We start from the raw sequence: 20,309 nt of genomic DNA, 5'->3' as shown, positions 1-20,309 counted from the left end.
AGTCAAGTTTCCCACTCCTCTCCATCTGCGACTCCACCGCCGCGTCTTCCCCATCTCCGGGTCGTTCTAGTCTGGGGCCTCGCCGTCGTCCACCGGCCTTGGTGCGCTCGGCACGGTGTGGTCAACGTGGTCAACAAACGAGAGTCATCAGAAGATGACTGTACGTGAGAGGCCGACAGTGGGGATGCACCACGCCCATGGACGCATGCATGCAACTGCAACCATTTTACCCTGAAAAATAATGTTTTCTCCCCTGACTGCTGGAACCCACCAGCTACTTCTTCGCACGAAAGGAAGTGCGTCCTCATTAAGGGCAAAAAATATATCCCCCCTTGACAGCTAGGACCCAGCAGCTATATCTTCGCACGCAAGGAAGTGCGTCCTTATCCTCCCTGACAGCTTGGACCCACCCGGTCGAAGCGTATGTACCATTGTCTGTCTTGTCGGAACGTGTACGTACATACTGGTCGATCGGTCACTCTGCAATGATGAACCATGGCTGAGTAAGTACCGGCACATGTCATAGTAGAGCCCCGCACGTAGCAGTTCAGGCTGTCCCGTCTAAACCGTGTCCACGTACATACAGCCACACGCCAAAAAATACATCCACATACGTACATACGGGCGGGGTCTCGAACGCCTACTCGTGCATACATACGGCCAGGGCTCGTGTACATGGCTGGGTCGGAATGGGGAAACTGCGTCGTCGTGTTCATGGGGAGGCAACGGAATACGTCTTGTTCATCGGGAGCCAACCGGCTTGGATGGAACAGCCGATCGAAACGAGGCCTGGCATACCGCAGAACGGAGGAAACGACCTAGTGTTCGACCAGCCATGGTCGAAACGGGATCTTGTTCATCTGGAGGGGTCTGGCGTACCGCAAAACGGAGGAAACGGACTTCTCTTGGACCTCCTACAGTCGAAACAGGGTCCTGTTGATCGGGGGGTGTGGCATACCGCAAAATGGAGGAAAAAGGCTTGTGTTGGAGCGCTACGGTCGAAACAGGGGTCCTGTTCATCGGGAGGGGTGTGGTGTACTGTAAAACGGGACACGGGATACTGTTCATCTCCACCGTCGACCTCCTCCAGCCTGCACGGGCTACTGTTCTTCCACCGTCGACCTCCTCCAACCTTCACCTACGACTGTTCATCCACGAGCTCCTGTTCACGCAGCCTCCACCGCTCCTCCACCGGCTACTGTTCTACCAGCCCTCTCCACGGGGTCCTGTTCAACCACCACTCCACGGGCTACTGTTCATCCAGCCCTCCACCGGCTACTATTCAACCAGCCCTCCACGGGGTCATGTTCATCCAACCCTCCACGGGGTCCTGTTCATCCACCCGCCAACCGGCTCGATCGGGGTCATGTTCATCCAGCCCCCGCTAGGAACTGTTCATCCAAACCCCCAACAATGCTCACCGTTCATCAAGAGGCAGCATCGATCGGCTTCAGTTAGTAGCAGTAGCGAAGGAATCACTTGGGTTCAGTTAACAGCAAGGGTTCGATCGCTCGGGTTCCGTAACGTAGCTAGTGCAATTGCTCGGGTTCAGTTAGAGCCCAATGCCTCGCTCGGGTTCAGTTAGAGCCCAATGCCTCGCTCGGGTTCAGTTAGAGCGCAGCGCCTCGCACACACGCGCGTACGTGTACGAGAGAAACGCGCATCGCTCGGCCCCCGACCACCCACCATAACTGGGAACTCGCCGATATTTTCCTCGCCCTCGCTTCTACCACGGTTTTTTCTGTCATGGACGACCCAAAGAATGTCATGCAGCTGCGTATCCGGCCCGCCCAGGATGAAAAAGCCCATTTTCTGTCATAATTTTTTATCATAGAAGTAGGAGCCCACCACATCTATGATAATACCGGGTTTGTCACAATTATCGTCATAGAAGTGTCATAAGCATGACAGAAAAAAAATCCGTTCGGCCCAAAATGTCACGGATGTGTCTTTTTTTTGTAGTGCAACTGTGTGCATGGTCGCACATGTTTCCTCTTTGTGAACCGTGTCGGATTATGATGTATATCACACACGTTTGTGCTTTACAGAGTGTGTGCACCATAATGACATGCAGAGCGTATTTTCACCCAAATTTAATCACTGCTATTTAAAATTGTACCGAATTTGAATTTCAAAGTAGGCTATAACTTTATACATATCCATCAGGTTCAACAACCAATGCATTATTCCATTCACATGTACATATGTTTAAGAATTACATAAGCACCAAATAAAGAATGATGAACTAGGGTTCTATACTTGCACTATTAAAGAAGGTAAAGAAAGAGGTGAAAGACATTCTTGTAGCGTCACAAGGTGAAGTGGACTATATTGTGCCCTCCTCCATGCAGAAGGCACACACGACTCTAGTACAACCCCTTGTGATGGCCGACCGCCCATCCTTCACTGTCTTCATGAGGACATCTAGATAGTCATCGTGTTGTGATAGAAATACTTTAACCTTTGCATGCCCACCAATCTTGTAGTTTGAGAGGTAATCTTGAGTAAACTGCTTTGGAACCACTACAAAGGAAAAAGATTCACACATTGTCATCTAACACAACTCATTATGGGCAGTAAAAAGAAGGATGCAGAGTTCTTACTTACCATCCTGCAGTTCACTGTTGTCTTAGATAAAGTGTACACAAATAGTTTAATCGTCATCTTTTGACCCATTTTCCTAACAGTCTTTATCAGTTTCCTCACTTCATGCTGGTTCATGAATATCTCTTGTCCCATATGCAGAAAGGGTCGAAGCATGGATCTTTACCAATGACATATGTACCTAAAAGCACCAAGTTAATATTAGAAGCTAAAAAACAATTGCACAATGACGTAGTACTACACTCCCTCCGTCCCATTATATAAGATCTTATTACATCCAATATACTAACATATTTGATAAATTAACATCTTATATTATTGGGGCGGAGGGAGTTTATTACATTGTTACAAATATCGGTCGATTAACTGCAGTTAACTGCTGCTACTCTTCTATGCATATCTAGGCATCATCAGAACATTAAGGTAACACTCTTCCTTGTTGCTATGTAGCCTAGGATTGCATATTTAGACATTTAGTACAATGCAATGTGCTATGTAGCGTCGGATATATTATATATGGCCCTAGTTAACCTAGCGATAAATGGGTTATAGATATATTCAGCTAAATGTCCGATTCGCTAATTAATCCCTTATCAGCCCCATCCTATATGGTACCAGCTACTGATATCCTGAACAGTGAGTATATATAAGCCATGGGATGAAACTAACCTCGATGGAAAACAACAGTTGTTCCCAATATTGTCCTGTGTAAGTACATTGAAAGGCATGTTAAGCACAATATGCTAAACATCAACCAAACATATCCAGGGTAGAAAACATAATCTCCAAATGATAGCTTCGCTGTGCAGGTTTAAGCACGCTTGTTAAGCAAAACAAGAAGTGGAAATGTGTGTTAATTGCAACATGTCTAACATTTAGCAACAAGGAAATATAGTCATTCAAACAGATATTGTGCAGGTCTAAGTACACTAGTTATTGTTAAATAAAAATGGAAAGGCGTGTTAACTACAACATGCTTAACAACCAAATGTAGTCATCCATAGTGGTATTGTTGAAACTGGTATTGATGAAATTGAACTGCACAGTTCATACTTGCACATATAGAACAACACATTGTGAATAACTGAAATAAATAAGGCATACTACGAAAAACCAAAGATAGCAATGGAAACTGGACATATGCTAACTACAAACAACTGAACAACCTAAAAATGTTAAAAGAGGCATATGCTCGCTACAACAGGCTTAGCACCGACCACATATAGTTATTCCTATAGGTATTTGTTGAAACCAGTATTGACAAAATTGTACTGCACAGTAAATAGTTGCACATATAGAGCATCACTTTGTGAATAACTGAAATTAACAAGGCACAGTACAAACAACCAAAGATAGCAATTTAAATTAGACATACACTATTGTAGGATGCTGCTAACGCGACACTACGATTAGAGAACCTTTGATGAAACTGTGTGCGATGCATTAATAACAAACGGGGATGTAAAAACCTGTCAGAAAAGGTGCAAAACGTTTGCGATTGTGGAGCCATCAAACACGGTTAAGTTTTTAGTTACATGTGCGACTCAGGGCACATGGTTAACCCGTTCGAACTATTTGCGATGAGGCAGAACAACAGAAACAAGCAGCCATATCAATATGTGTACGATATACGACATACAGTTCACTCCGATGAACTATTTGCTATTAGGGAGTGCAACAGAAATGGTTAGCCAGATCAAGGTGTGTGTGATATAGGGCATACGGTTCACTCGGACGATCTATTTTCCATTAGCGAACACAACATATACGGTTCAACTTAAAAAGATGTGTGTGATACATGGCAAACACCCAACTCAACGGCAAGCAACCACGTGGTCAACCTTCTGCCATCAATAAATTTTGACCTTGTTTCTCGTCACATTGCATTTTATAATGCAATAAGTAATTGCAAATCTGTTCACACCTATCAAACTAATATTTGTTCAGACTTAGCACCGGGCTATAAAAACTACCCACTCGAAAATTACTTCACAGTTCCTCTCCTCATCACCCACAAAACTGGTCTTTCCTGTCAAGTCGTTCTGCCATGACCGGTAGGAGGAGTTTAGGGTGGACATATAACCAGGTAGCAAAGACCAAGGCCGCGGAAGCACTAGAGAGGTCCCGCCGCGAAGCCGCAATAGAGATGTCCCGGAGCGCCGCGGAGCCCTCGAACAAGCTCTCACGGGCACACGAGGGCTCTCAATAGCACATTTGCGGCGTCGGCCATCGCGACGAGCCGGTGTTCCTGAAGTCCTTCATAGGCGACAACGACATTCTCGCCGGCGTCACTACGCAGCAGGAGCTGGTCGACGGCTTGATGAAGCTGCTCAAGATCAGTGATGCCTCGGTTGACAAGGCGATCGGCCTCACCGAGCAACTCATGGGTGACAATGCAAAGCTCCTCAAGTTTGTCTCCAAAAAGGAGGGGGAGGCCGCCGGCTGGAAGATGTTGCATGAGCATAGCAGTGCCTCAGAGATGACGCTGAAAGCGGTCATCGAGGAACTGATGGGTGGCTTGAGGAAGCTCCGGATCGAGCGCGAGCAGGAGGTGGAAGAATCTGTGGCTGCTTTCAAGCAAAGTCATGAGGAATTGAAGAAAGAGCTGGAGGATTTCGTCGCTCGGTGATCCATCGACGAGTAGAGACAGTAGCGACCCAGATCGTTGTCTGCAATTTCCTTCTTCTCTTGCCCCCATCTCTTCTGGGCTTTGCCGCATGTGGCATCTTAAATTATCCGGAATATGTAAGACAATTATTATCCGCGCCATTGTAAATTTGTCGTCGTATTATTTGTTACCGTTTTATTTGTGGTCGTATTATTCGTTGTCGTTTTATTTGTGGTCGTATTATCCGTTGCCCTATGTGGGAATTTAAATTAGGGCGGAATACGAGTTCAAAACAAGAACAAAGCAAATGCTGCCATGGGATCACAAGCAAACACCCTCCGTCCAGGTGCTTTAATTAACCAATTAATGGAGAAGTTTTGAGCGAGGCGGGCGGCGGCTGGTGCATGGAGGTCAAAGAGCACGCTTCCCGGTGAGCATGGGCAGCCTTGCTGCTCGCACGTGTCCCGTCGAGCCTGCGACTGCGAGGTGGTTTGGATGCACGCGTCCCGTCGAGCCTTCGCGACGGACTGCTCGCACGCGTCCCATTGAGCCTGCACGGCAGACCTCTCGCGCTCGTCTCGTGTAATCAAACAGCTGCATGCACGCCACCAGGTATGGTTAAATTTCAACACGGTTAATATAATACAACCGTTTGCAATATTAACATGTCAGCTTTTTGTTTCAAAAAGGACTTCGTTGGCTACTAATGTGTACGCCTCTTCTCAAAATGGATGATTTTTTTACCATGGCATATATGTGCCATGTCATGAAACCATGCCAAGTTTCATTTTTTTGGGGTGAGTTTTTGATTTACTTGCATTTAAAAATCGAGATTCTCAATGTTTCAGGACGACGACAAGTTTGTAATTCATTCATATTCCTTAAATGAGACCTAAACATGCACCCAATGACACATGTACGATTTCCCACCCATTTTGCTTCACTGGAGCATGTGCTTGTAGTTCAAATTTGAATTATGGACTACATTAAATGCGTAGAAAACTTAGTAATTAGTAATATATATACAATGGCCAAACGAACCCTGAACAGTTTCAAATTTCAGGTTGACACTCCTGTTATTCTATGTTGCCTGTAGAAAACAAAATTCAAGGCAAGAAGAGGCATCGATTATCGTTTCGCCCACAAGAGGGGCATGTCTCCCTACCAGGACCACGAGGGTTGCGACAAGCTCTGGTTTGTAAGAGGATTGTAATATAGCTTCGCCCAAATTGGACAATTATATGTACCATGTAGTGACACCATGCCAAGTTTCATGATTTCCTGATGAGTTTTGGATTTACAGAGATTTAAAAACCAAGATACGCAATGTTTGTGGCCAAGCCAGGACGGCAAGACGGTTGAATTCGTTCCCGTTCGTTCCATTGGACCTAAAGATGCACCCCAAGGAAACATGTACGTTTTTTCTAGCCATTTTGGTGCACTGGAGCATGTATTTGTAATTCGGATTTGAATTATGGATACTAAATGCCTAGAAAACTCAATTAATGAATAGAAAGGGTCAAACGAACCATGCATAATTTCAAAGTTCAGCGTGAATATCCCGTTGTTCCGTGTCGCGTGTAGAAGAAAATACAAGGCTAAAGAGGGACTGATTATCGTTTGGCCCACAAGGGGACACGTTTCCCTATCGAAACCACGAGGGTTCTTGCGATAGGCTCCGTTTTGTAAGAGGTTTGTAATAAAGCTTGGCCCAAATTGGACAATGTTTTTACCATGACATATATGTGCCCTGACGTGACACCATGCCACCTTTGATGACTTTCTGGTGAGTTTAGGATTTACGGGGATTTAAAAGCCGAGATTGCAAATGTTTGAGGATGAGCCAGGACGCGGGTACGGTTGTAATTCGTTCCCATTCCTAGCATGGGACCTAAGCATGCACCCAAGGACACAAGTATAAATTTTCTAGCCATTTTGGTGAACTGGAGCATGTATTGGAAGTTCAGATTTGAATTATGGACATTAAATGCCTAGTAAACTCAATTAGTGTATAAAAAGGCCAAACGAACCCTAAATAAGTTTAAATTTCAACACGGATATCCTGTCGTTCCATGTTGCCCGTAGAAGAAAATACAAGGCGAAAAGAGGCAGTGATTATGTTTTGCCCACAAGGGGGACATGTTTCCCTATCGGAACCACGAGGCTTCTTTGAGAGAAGCTCCGGTTTGTAAGAGGCTTGTAATAAAACTTGCGCCACAATGGATGGAAAAATTCCTCGACATATAAGTTCCATGTCGTGACACCATGCCAGGTTTCACGATTTTCGGCTTAGTTTTGGATTTACGTGGATTTAAAAACTGAGATTCTTCTCACGAAATGTTTTCAAATAGCACACAATTAACTCAGGAAAGCCGATATTCAATGAAAACTTTGTGAAAACCATATTTTAAAGTTTCATAAAAATCTGAAAAAAATGTGGGATGCTAAGAAGGTGATGTTTTATTGCAACACAAAATTTCAAGTTGAAAAACAATACGAGATGTGAGCTATGAGAAAGACAAATTCAGCCCTAAATAGTGACATGACTATTCGGCACTATTCAACACTGATTTTGTCTTTTTCATAGCTCACATCTCGTTATGTGTTTCAACTTGAAATTTTGTGTGGCAATAAAACATCATCCTATTAACATCCCGCATTTTTTCAAATTTTTTTGAAACTTGAAAACATCTTTTTCTCATGGTTTTCATCGGTTTCCACCGAATATTGGTTTCCATATGATATTCTTCCCCCTGCTGCGCGCGCGATCTGAGTCGTGTGTTCTGATTGGCCAGAACCCAAACCACACGAATCGTATGTGTGCACCGTTGGATGCTCCCAGATCGAATGGCAACCCTGAGCCCTACCGACAGAACATGCAGTACATGGGTAAGCACTGTGCGCATGCGTCGTGCTAGCTCACACTTCCTTCTCTACTAGCTTTTCAAAATAGGCTACCATTTCTCGCCACTCCTCTCATCGGTTTCCCGCCTCTTCTCCCATCTTTTTCCCGCTACGAGTGTCAGTGCTCATTGAAGGCTAGCGGCGACACACCGGCCATGTAAAATATCCCACACAATTTCTAAAAGCACAAATGGGTGTGATAGGAGGGAGTAGGTCCAATAGGGTGACCATCGTGAAAGGCCTTAATGGTAAGGAGGCAATTCTTATCAGCAAGGTCCGGCTTCCCATCCGCTAGCCTAGTCGAATAGAACGCAGAAGTTAAGCGTGCTCGGGCTGGAGTAGTCCAAGGATGGGTGACCCGGTGGGAAGTTGCATCTCCCAAGCTTCATTTAATTGCCATGACACGGTCATTATAGAGATATATTATATCTCTATAGTGACCTATCATGGCAATTATATAAACCCTAGGATCCTTGTTTTGCTAATTTGTAGAGTATGTTTTTATGGGTTATTTTCTGCTCTAAAAAATTAAAGAATGATTGACTGGACCTGTCATGGCGATTATATAAACCTACTATGTTTTTATGGGTTATTATTTCCTCTAAAAAATTAAAGAATGACTGACTTGACCTGTCATAGAGATTATATAAACCTTTTTTAGGTTGCATGCAGTGTATAGGGGGCAGGGTGTTCTTCTCGAGCATGTCTCCCTTGTGCGGCTTATAGATGCGGCACATATCTGTGTGCCCCCTGAGGTATATATACTATCATTTACCGACAATTAGGGGGGCCCCACACAATCTATCCCTTTGACCCAACAACAAGAAGGGTATGACCATGATGGTTTCCTATTGATACTAGTAAGGTACACGTGCATTGCACACATGAGATTTGGTAACCAAATTATGAATAAATACCACACTATAGCATGTAAGCTTTGAGTCATATATGCATTATGTAGATGTTCGTTTAATTCTTATAGTTCATCTCATCCAAAACCAATTAGTTTTATAAAAAAATCTATTTTATGATTAATGGAATTGTGCATTGTAAAGGTAAATATTAAAAGTGACAATTCATTTAGAAAAAAAAGTTTGGGCAATTAAGATATGCAAGATTCTAGAGAACAAAGGAGAAGTGCTTGTGTTTTGAGGTTTGTGCAAAATCTGGTGGAATGTAGATGATATCCAACGGCCAGTAATGCTCGGATTTGCCATCTCTGTACCGTCGGATTGGCTTCATCCAATGACCAACTTTCAAAGTTATTCGCACACTATATAGGTGTATAGATGTATAGATATATGTAGATGTGTCCCATGCTAGACCAGATAAAGTTTGAGCGCATGCGTGGGATGACCCCCCCCCCCCTGGCCGCCTCGAAGTTGGGAAACCGACATCATACGTATTGAACCAGGCTTGGAGTCGGGTACGGTGTTCGGTTTGTAATGTAATTGGTGGCCCATCGAAGTTGTGCATTTGGGATTTAAATACATCACACACCACCATACCCATACATATTTTCGGGCCGCATGCAGTGTATACGGGGTCTTCTGATCGGCCACGTCTCCCTTGTGCGGTTTTATGTGACAACACGCATATCTGTGGGCTCCCCGAGTGTATATATATCATCCCTTTGACCGATAATGAGGGGTATATGTTGGCCATGAATGGATTCCTCCTAGTTCGTGTTAGGGCCGGTCACCGTCATATGTCGCTCAACCAAAGCTCGAGCTCATGCGTTGTCAGGATTCCCTCCCACATGCTCAGATTGCAGGGTTTGACCTACATCAAACCCTGCGTTTCTCATCCTTAACTACCTTGCCTTCATGGTTGTTGTCTGTATCGAGAGGTAGGCACCACATCTAAATTTTACATTATTCTATATTTAAAACACACATCACCCCTTCCCAACGTACATAATTTTGGGCCACATGCAAGAGGTGCTGGTTTTGTGGTCCCTCTCGTATGATTTTTATGATGGTTCAATCTATTGGCCCAAGCGGTTTATCGACAACAACAACTGTCGTTTGACAAAATGATAGATTCATTGGTCCGTCTTATGGTAGATCATGGCGACATGCATGTATGACCAAAGTATCGATCATTACGTGCATCCGCCCCACTGACACGAAGTGGGAGGTGGTGGGCCAAGCATCCTAGCTAGGTACGACATTATGTCATTATATTTATATATATATATATCCAAGGGTGATGTCGGGTTTGCGAGGCAGTTGCCACCAAAGTTATGCATTGTGTATTTAAAGTTTTAAACATCGCCAATAATCCTACATATATTTGGCCACTCCAGGTGGTTCTTGACTTCTGGCCCCTCTCATCAATCTTCGACAACGCGCCCAACCGTGGGCCCGCGCGGTTAAAGTTGTGCATTGGAATTTTGAACATCACAGACCACCCTTTTCACTCATATATATTTGGGCCACATGCTGGTGTGGCTGTCTTCTGACCCTCTCTAACATTATTTTTTGCTGCAAAGACTCTGATGATGCTCAATGGACGCGGGTATAATATCTTAATCGTGTGCGATACAAGTGCGCTGTGAATCACCACACCTGCGCAAGCGCGAGCAAAGGTGGAGGTACTGGCTCTACCGTGTGCAATGCAAGTGCCCTGTAAAATCACCATGACCGCGCAAGCACGAGCAAAGGGTGGAGGTACTAGCTTAACCATGTGTGATGCAAGTGCGCTGTAAAACCACCACATGTGCAAGCTAAAGGCGGGTAAGTTTATTTGGAAATTAGGATGAACCGTGTGCGATAGACCAACTAGCTAGAAATATAAAAACAAACTACTCGCCTTGAGCGTTGCAAAAATCGGCGGTTCCGCGCCACTTTTCCTTATTATCATACACGCATATTGTTATTGGACCGTGTGCGATCTTGGGCACTCCCACCCCGCATAAATTCCTTTACCCAAATTTTAGTAGCCGTCGTACCTCAACCGTCGTCCACACTCCTACAGCACCGACCTTACAGTAAAATTGCAGTAGCTGAGGCATTTGAACCGTCGCCCTCCCTTGTCCACCACCATCTCCACCCACCATTACTAAAATTTTCAGTAGCCACGGCGTATCCTCAAACACCAATCTCCCCTCCACAGTCCCCCACCCGCCCCCTCCCACCTCGAACCCTAGCTCGCGGCCGGCGCTGGCACCGCCGCCAACCCCTGCCGGTCTGCCCGTTCCTCCTAGCATAGATAATAAAGTTCAGGTTACCCAGCGATTCCCATACCGTCGCCCCACTCCCTTGAGTTTTTAGATGTGGCCTAGGGTGTCCCTCCCCTCCAGATCCACATCCTCTACTCCAGAATGTCGCAGCCTAAGCTCGACCACGTATCCCGGGGAGCCCGACGAGCGTTCGACCAAGAGGAGGTTTATTATGGCCTCTCCGGCAGACGTTGGCGAGGTGGCCGCCGTTCGCCCCGACCTATCGATCTTGGAGCAACACGTCGCCGCAGAAGCCGGCGAAGACGTTGACTACGTTGCCATCCCGAAGGCTTCATGTCAGCGGGCCAGCGTATTACTGTATCTCGGGAAAGCTGGCTACGACATCAAGCTCGTCCATAGCGACGGCTTCACGTGGGCCATGTCACAGGTTAAGTGGTCCATCCCCAACCCCTCTAGTTCAACCGTCGTTGATCTCTTCGACGGCCCTGCCGCTGATCTCCTCCGCCAAGCAGTCAAGGATTTGCGAGCTTTATACGCCATCGAGCCCATTTTGTCATTTCTGAAGGACACGTTCTACGGCAGCGTCTTGGGATCCTCAATTGCCAAGTTAGATCTCACCGACCATGACCAAGACCACGAGGAGGGCACCCACGAAGGTTCTTCCAAGGTGAAATACCCCATTTGTGACATCAGAGAGCGCACCATGGGTATGTGCTCTTCCAACTGGAAGGATCCCGTCCATGAAATGTGAGGCAACATTCTATCAGCAATCTTACCTTTTCTAGCTTGCCAACCCGTACCCGTTGTTGTAGTAGCATTTGCCGTGTGGTGCTTTAACTGTGCATGTTTAATTATTTCAGTTATGCAAAAATGTATTGTTCAATAGGGCTATGTGATGTTGAAGTATGAATTGTCCACTTCAGTTTCACGAATGGATATATTTTGTTGTTTATGGTGAGTAGATGCCTTATTTATCTGTATTTGGTTGTTAGGTTGGTTGGAGTGAGCATTTTTTCAGTTATCAAGCAGATGCCCTGTTTATATGTATTTGGTTCTTAGTTTGGTTGCAGTGAGCATTTGTCCAGTTATCAAGCAGATGCCTTGTTTATCTGTATTTGGTTGTTAGGTTGCTTTTTTAGCATTTGTCCAGTTATCATGCAGATGCCTTGTTTATCTGTATTTGGTTGTTAGGTTGCTTATTTTAGCATTTTTCCAGTTATCAAGCAGATGCCTTGTTTATCTTTATCTACTTGTTAGGTTGGTTGAAGTTAGCATTTGTCAAGTTTTCAAGCATATGCCCTGTTTATCTGTATTTGCTTGTTAGGTTGGTTGCAGTGAGACTCTATCCAGTTTTCAATGGCTATATTTGGTTGTTATACTGGTCATTTATGCCTTGTTTATTTCAGTCATTCACAATGTGTTGTTCATTATGTGCAAGTCGGAACTGTGCCGCTCGACTACATCAATACCAGTTTGAATGGCTATATTTGGTTCCAGTTATTCCTGGTGTAGTTAACACATGCCCATTATTTCAGTTTTACACATTTATCCAGTGTGATCTTTAAGCATTACCTACGTTCTATTCATTTTCAACAATACCAGTTTGAATTGCAATCACTAGTACGCGTCGGTGCTATACAACGGTTTTTAACCCCTTTCCGCGACGGCATTTGGAACCGTCGCCTAGTGAGTGACGGCGATAGGGGGGTCCTTCCCACACGACCCAGAAATTGTCGGGGATATGCCCTCCTGGCACACACGCTCGGCAAAATGAGGTCGTGTGTGACCGGCGAGCGCTCAAATACGGAAATATGTATAGTAGAGCTAAAAAATACAATTATACATGCGAAATTGTTTCTGGTCGGAGGTACATCCCACACAGTCGCTCCAAGGAAAATGTTTCCGTTCACAGGTACATCACACACAATTTTTCCCATTAAATCGTTTGTGATAGTGTTGCCATTGCACACGATATTAATAATTTTATCGTTTGCGTTATTGAATGCATCACACACGGTCCGTAGAAGAAATAGTGTGCCAAAGGCTGTCCATCACACACAGTTTTTATGTGGTAAACGTTTGCGCAAGGTGGCCTAACGCAAACAGTATTCAAGAGAAAGTCGTGTGTGATTGTTCATTGATCCAACACGGTTTATTACTACAAACAGTGTGAGTTGCCTGAGGTCATCGCCCACGGTATTTTTTCAAAAACCGTTTGCAATAGCAAAACCCAATTAGCAGGTAAGTCACCATTAGCAGGCTAATTGCCCTATTATTAATAATCCATTTATTAATCTAATTGACATTCATATTAAGCACATAATATATTTCATTTCCATATTAAGGAAGCAGAATTTCATAATTGAAGTACATCAGAGTACAACATGATATATATTCAGCACTCAGCTACCCCATTACACAACTGCACCAGCACCAAGTTTCACATGCAACATGTAGAACCTTTCGAAAGTAGCATCATAGAAAGTATATAGGCAGATGCATCTCATCTAGAAAACTGTTGAAGCGGAAGGCGAATATTGATGCTTCATTCATGTTGATGGTCTTTGCAAATTTAGGCCAGTTCCTGTGGATGATTGCACGTCCATCCTTCGTCCTCTTTAGAAACACTTCAAAATTGAACCGTGCGTGTTGTATGAAAACCTTCCTCGCCTCCTGACCATAGAGGTGGTTTGAGAGGTAATCATCAGTGAATTGCTTTGGAAAGGCCTGAAAACAAGGATGTGCATAAATGTCTTCTCTATATTGTGTGTTTTTTATTAAGCTCACAATACCTTTCATTTTCATATTAAGGAAGCAGGATTCCATAACTGAAATACATCAGGGTACAACATCATATAGCTTCAGCACTCAGCTACCCCATTACACAACTGCACCAGCACCAAGTTTCACATGAAACATCTATAACCTTTCGAAATTAGCATCATAGACAGTACATAGACAGATGAATCTCATCTGGAAAACTGCTCAAGCAGAAGGCAAATATTGAGCCTTCATTGATGTTGAAGGTCTTTGCAACTTTAGGCCAGTGCCTATGGATGATTGACCGTCCATCCTTCGTCCTTTTCAGGAAGACTTCAATATTGAACCGTGGGTGTTATATGCGCGCGAGCGGCCAGCGGCTGTGCCAGATGGTCCATGACACCGGCCTGCGGCATGGCACCGAGGATCATCTCCAGACGGTGTTGGAGACCGACTGGTGGATGGCCGCCATCGACGCCAGCTACGACTCTCAGTTGGACCAGATGATCGTTGCCACCACCAACAAGTTCACCGTTGTCAAGAAGCTCACGGACGACATCGCCGTACTCCTCCAGCCCGCGCGCCCGGGCTCCTCATTGCCTGGCACCCTATTCGGCCTCCATGGTCGGAACCTCTTTCAAGTACTGGTGGCACTACGACTGCCCGCCGATGCCACAAAGAATGTCCACCTGGAGGTCACGCTCGCCGCGAGGCGCCTCGCCCTGCAAGAATTCGTCGACCTACACATCCACGTGTATGAGCACATCGTGTACATAGGTATCTACACGACCAGTGAAGACGCTATGACGTTGGCCTTCTTCAATCGGCTGGAAGCCTTGGATGGCTTTGCTGAGAAGCACCTTGACCTCGCCACAAAATCCGCCGCTCCTTAGCCGCCGGTCAGTGGCCCGGCGCACTGAGTTGAGGAGGAGGAGGAGGTCGTACGTTGATGGATGCATCTTTCTTCTTGCCTCCTGTAACCACTACTACGAAGTCATCATTGTGGCCTTAATTCTTGTTGTGCTATTGCATTCTCGTTCTAGTCAATACAGACATGTGCGATCCCTTTGCTTAATTATATGCATCACTATACCTAGTACTCCATCCGTCAATTTACAAGTTGTGATGCCAGTGTTTGGGGCCGGCGCACGATCACGCACGTTCGTGTGCATGTGGTTGCGCCGGCGACTGCGCTACGATGCAGTTACCCGCTGCAAAAACGGCCATGCGGGGGACGTGGCATTGACCATTGGGCGGCAACAGTCGATCATTCGGGTGCCCAATAAAGGATGCAAAGAGGGATCGTACAGCAGCAAGAACCAGCTTCCCTACCGATAACTCATCTAACAGAACTCCCAAGTTAAGTGTGCTGAGGCTGGAGTAGTCATCAGATGGGTGACCGGATGGGAAGTGGCCTCGAGGTTTAAATTAACTGATGTGATGGGTCACTGTAAACATTTAATTGCGTTGAATGTATATAGTACTCCATCATATTAGTTGAATTAACCTCTGTCGGCGTTCTGGGAACGGGGGTCCCCATACTTGCCTGCCTGCGGCCCACGGCGTGGCTAAGTCAGCGGGCCGTACGGCCCATCTTCATCAACGAGGCATCCAAGACCCTCGTGAGGGGCCAAGCCTCGCGAGGCGGACGACGCAAGACGTCCTCAGGAGTGGCCTGGCCAGGCAGGCTCACGAGGAGCGAAGATATCAAGGCAGGGCAAACCTCACGAGGCTCTCGTGACGTGAGCCATGGCGATCGAGACCAGGCGGGTGCTAGCGCGTGCAGCGTCCTTGTTTCCTCTTTGGTGCTAAGGAGGCCAGCGCAGGCGAGAAGTACCGAGGCATCAGGCAAAGGTTGCCTTATTGGTGCAACTAGACCAAGACCAAAAGGACGGCAGGATGGAGGTCATCGTGGAGCCCAAGACGGCGTCACCACCAGAGCCTTTCGCAGGCGAAGACCACTTTTGTCAGGATAGCTTGTACTAGCTGCCCCCCTTCAAATTTGCCCGCCGTTGTTGGCTCCCTTCCCGCTCAATATTTGGGAAGAGGACCAGGGCCTATATAAGTAGAGCTAGCCACCACCGTAGGGGACAACTCACTCAGAGGCATCTCACCCACACAAGCTGGATGAGCACAAGAACACCTCAACCTCAGGAGGGTGTTCTTCCCCTTGTACTATTCATCATCAGCCCAAGAGGCAATCCACCACCACCACACTGGAGTAGGGTATTACACCACAACGGTGGCCCGAACTAGTATAAACCCCGTCTCTTTCTGTGTTGCGAGTTCGTCGAGTTCGTCCATGAGATCTTAGCGAGCTAGGGCGTGGATTGGTAGGAGGGAAAGACTTCGCGCGTACCCCAGAGTTCGAACCTTAAGGGTTTGCCGGAACCCCACATCCGACATTTGGCGCGCCAGGTAGGGGTGCGTTGTAGCTTCCCTTCCATCAATTCGTCGCTCCGTCGTCTCCATGGCGGACGCTCGCCGCGCTCGAGCTGAGCGCCGGGCTGCCCTCACCGGCCGCGTTGCTCAGATGGCTCCCATCGGCGGGCCACCTCGTCGTTCTCCGTCTCCCGCCGCCAACACCGCCACCGGCCCGGCAGGGACCGAGCAGCAAGCGTCCTCGCTGCATCCATCGGTGCGGCAGGACGGCCGCACCGCCACTCCGTCGCTGACCCCGGCCTGTTCTTCGTCTCACGCACGCCGCGCTCCCATGGAGGCGCGGGCCGCACTCCTCGCCGCAAACGAGCTCCTGCGCTACCGCCCGTTGGACGACCTCTACGAGGAGTGGCTCGAATGCGTCGCCGAGCTCGTCCGCGCCGCGGGGGGCTCCCCGATGCCGTCCCACTCTCTGCCCCACCCTCCGCCAGCCACAGGCGACGTAGCTCATGGCGCGCCTCCACCACCTTTACCCCAAGACTGCGCCTTGGCGCCAAGGCGCGCGGCCCCACGGCTTGATCCGCCACGTCCAGCGCTCGCGCGCGAAGAAAGAAGCTGCCAAGAAATCCCACGGCCGCGAGAAGTTGCACCTGCGCTCCCCGCGCTGCCTCGTCAAGACCGCGCGCCGCCCGCAGCGGCACCACGCGGGCCCCGGCAACCACGGCCGGCTGCCGCGCCTTCACCCCTAAGCTGCGTAGCGTCGCCTAGCCAGGAAAGTTCAAGCCGGATCTACCTCCTCGCTACAACGGCACCGCCGACCCCGCGGAGTTCCTGCAGCTCTACGAGCTGAGCATCGAAGCGGCCAACGGCGATGAGAAAGTCATGGCGAACAGGTTTCCCATGGCTCTCAAGGATGGAGCCCGCTCCTGGCTCCTAAACCTGCAGCACGGCTCGATATCCTCCTGGGGGAGATGCGCGACCGCTTCGTCGCCAACTTCCAGGGCACTCGCGACCGACCGCCGGCCGCGGGTGACTTGCACCGCATCAAGCAACAACCAGGAGAGACCCTCTAGAAGTACATCCAGCGCTTCAACAACACTCGCCTCAAGATCCCCAAGGTCACGGACGAGGCCATCGTCTCCGCGTTCTCAGACGGCGTCCGCGACGTCAAGATGAAGGAAGAGTTCGCTATCCATGAGGAGTTGTGCACATCTCAGGAGCTATTCAACCTGGCGACCAAGTGTGCGAGAGCTGAGGAGGGGCGCCTTTCCCTCCTCGAGCTGCCAACTGCGGGAGCAGAAGAGAAGAAGGCCAGGGCCAAGGACGTGAAGCGCAAGGAAGCGGTAGTGCTAGCCGCGGAGCCCGACACCAAGCGTGGCAGAGATCAGCCCGAGTCATCCAAGAATAGCCGACTGTTCTGCGCCTTCCACAACCTGAACACTCACAACACCGGTGACTGTCAAGAGCTCAGAGCCATTCGCGAGGGACGTTTTGGTCAACGCCCCGAGCGCAGCGACTGGGGCTACGGCCGTGGAGGAGGACATAGAGGCGGACGCTGGGACGACCGTGGCTCGCGCCAAGAGTGGCGCGACAGGCCTCGTGAGGACCGCTGGCAGGACCATCCTCGCGAGAGCGCCTGGAGGGACCAGCCTCGTGAGGATCGCCCCCAAGGCAACGCCGGTCTTCCCCCGCTGCCGCTGCCAAGAAGGAATGACGATCACCATCAGGACGAGGGGGCAGGGGGCTTCCAGGAGCCGCGTGCAATCGCCTGCATCTTGGGCGGCGCGCAAGCCCCAGCCTCTCAGCGCATCTTTAAACAGTTCGCTCGCGAAGTGAACGCGGTGCTCCCCTAGCTCGAGGCCATGCGCCCGCTCAAGTGGTCCCAATGCGCCATCACTTTCAACTCGGCAGATCAGCTCAAGTGTGCAGCCACCGCTGGCGCCCTCCCGATGCTATGCTCCCCAGTCATCAGCAATGTGCAAGTTACCAAGACCCTCGTTGACGGCGGCGCAGGGCTCAATGTCATGTCCGTCGACACATTCGACAACCTCCAAGTGCGATATGAGCAGCTTCAGCCTACCAAGCCTTTCTCAGGAGTGACCGACGGTTCCACCACACCGATAGGGCAGGTCTGCCTGCCCGTCACCTTCGGAGAGCGCAAGAACTACCGCACCGAGCTCATCGACTTCGATGTCACGCACATCCGCTTGCCGTACAATACCATCCTCGGGTATCCAGCCCTGGCCAAGTTCATGCAAGTCACCCACCATGGCTACAACGTCCTCAAGATGCCGGGAAGCGGCGGGATCATCATGGTCCCATGTGAAGAGAGAGATGCGGTGTGCTCCCTCGAGCGCGCCTTCCAAGCTGCAGCAATCAACGACCCCGACAGCAGAAGAGAGGGCCCTCCGGAGGCCATCCCCAAGAAGAAGAAGCCGCGTCGTACCGAGCCTCAGGAGGGTGGCATCACAGCAGGAGCCTCGTCAGGATCAGCGCCCGCTCCAGAGGCGCCTCCCTCTGTCGCATAGGAAGGCGCGCCCGGCACCCTCCTCGGGCAGGGCTCGGGGGCTCTCTTCTGGAGGCCCTCCGACCTTGCCAACCTCACGAGGGAGGCACTTGGGCACCACTTGGAGGCGTGTTTCGCGGCACGTTTCCCTCAGGAGAACACAGGTCAAGGAGTGCCCACCGCTCAGGAGTTCATCACCAAGACTACCCAGGAACTGCAAGACGCAAAAGCCATGCGCGGCGACAGCCGCTCGCGAGGCGCAGCTCCCCATCCAGGCGAGGATGCTGGGCTATTTGTCTGCATCGACGTCCCAGGGCTCAATAGGGCCGCATCTCAGGAGCGTTTCTGGCCTTCGCGTGTGGGCCGTTGTGAGGGCCCGCCGCACAACTACGTTCGCATGCCCTTCGGCTTGCCGAGCGCGGCGTCGGCCTATCATTGCAACATGCGGCGTGTCTTGGCGGCTCAGGAGGCCAGGTACCACGTCGTCTTGGAATAGATGGAGACGGCCTTCAGGCAACCTCCCGAGCCCCCAGAGCCTCCCGAGGCTTAGGGTCCCGGTGGCTCATGAAGGGTCATTCCTTCGACGCACGCCTTCAGCTGCACCAACTCTGCTTCGTCTACAGAACCAGGTGACACTTTCCAAGCTCGTTTAGCTGGGAGCGCCCCTCGGGCTGCATTATTCCCAGGCCGCATGGGTCCATCCCTGTGGCATGTATCCCTTTTGCTTATGTCTTTAGCTTACTTTGCTGGGGGCGCCCCTCGGGCTGCATCATCCCCAAGCCACTCGGGCCGGACCCAGTGGCATGTATCTCCCTGCATTTACCCAAGCTGATTTGCCTTCCCTCCTTATCCTGCCTACGGTTATCACCTTCTCAATCATCGCCTCCCACGTGGCCTCCCCACAAGCACGACGCTGGTGCGTGGGTCTGTCCCTGCCACATCGACAAATCTGAGCGGTCGAGCTCTGGCTCGCGGCACGCCCCGTGCACGTCACCTCACCAGGCCCTCAGTGTCTTCATCTCATCTCAGAGCAACCAGCGGCAGGCTGGCAGCTATAACGGCAAACGGTGTTTCTTCTTGTACCTGTTCACAGGGATCCCATGAGGAGGATAGCAGGCGGTACCGCAAGTCTCCTTTTCTCTTGTGCATTTCGCTTGAGCGTTGAAAGGGGGGCTCCTGAGCATCGCGACTCAGGAGCTCTTACTAGCTCTCCAGCCCTCACCCCCTGGCCTTGACCATGGCATCGCGACCTGGCATACCAGCGGCGGCTGAGCTCGCTCGAGGGCCGGGACCTGAGGACGTAGAGCGCTAAGGAGAGCCTGGGAGGAGGGAAACTTGTATGGGTCCGACCTGGCTATGCCGCA

Source organism: Aegilops tauschii, chromosome 5 (genome assembly GCF_002575655.3).
Source record: "Aegilops tauschii subsp. strangulata cultivar AL8/78 chromosome 5, Aet v6.0, whole genome shotgun sequence".
In the NCBI taxonomy this organism is placed as follows: domain Eukaryota; kingdom Viridiplantae; phylum Streptophyta; class Magnoliopsida; order Poales; family Poaceae; genus Aegilops; species Aegilops tauschii.
The sequence above is the reverse complement of the archived record's forward strand: the minus strand, read 5'-3'. Positions refer to the sequence as shown.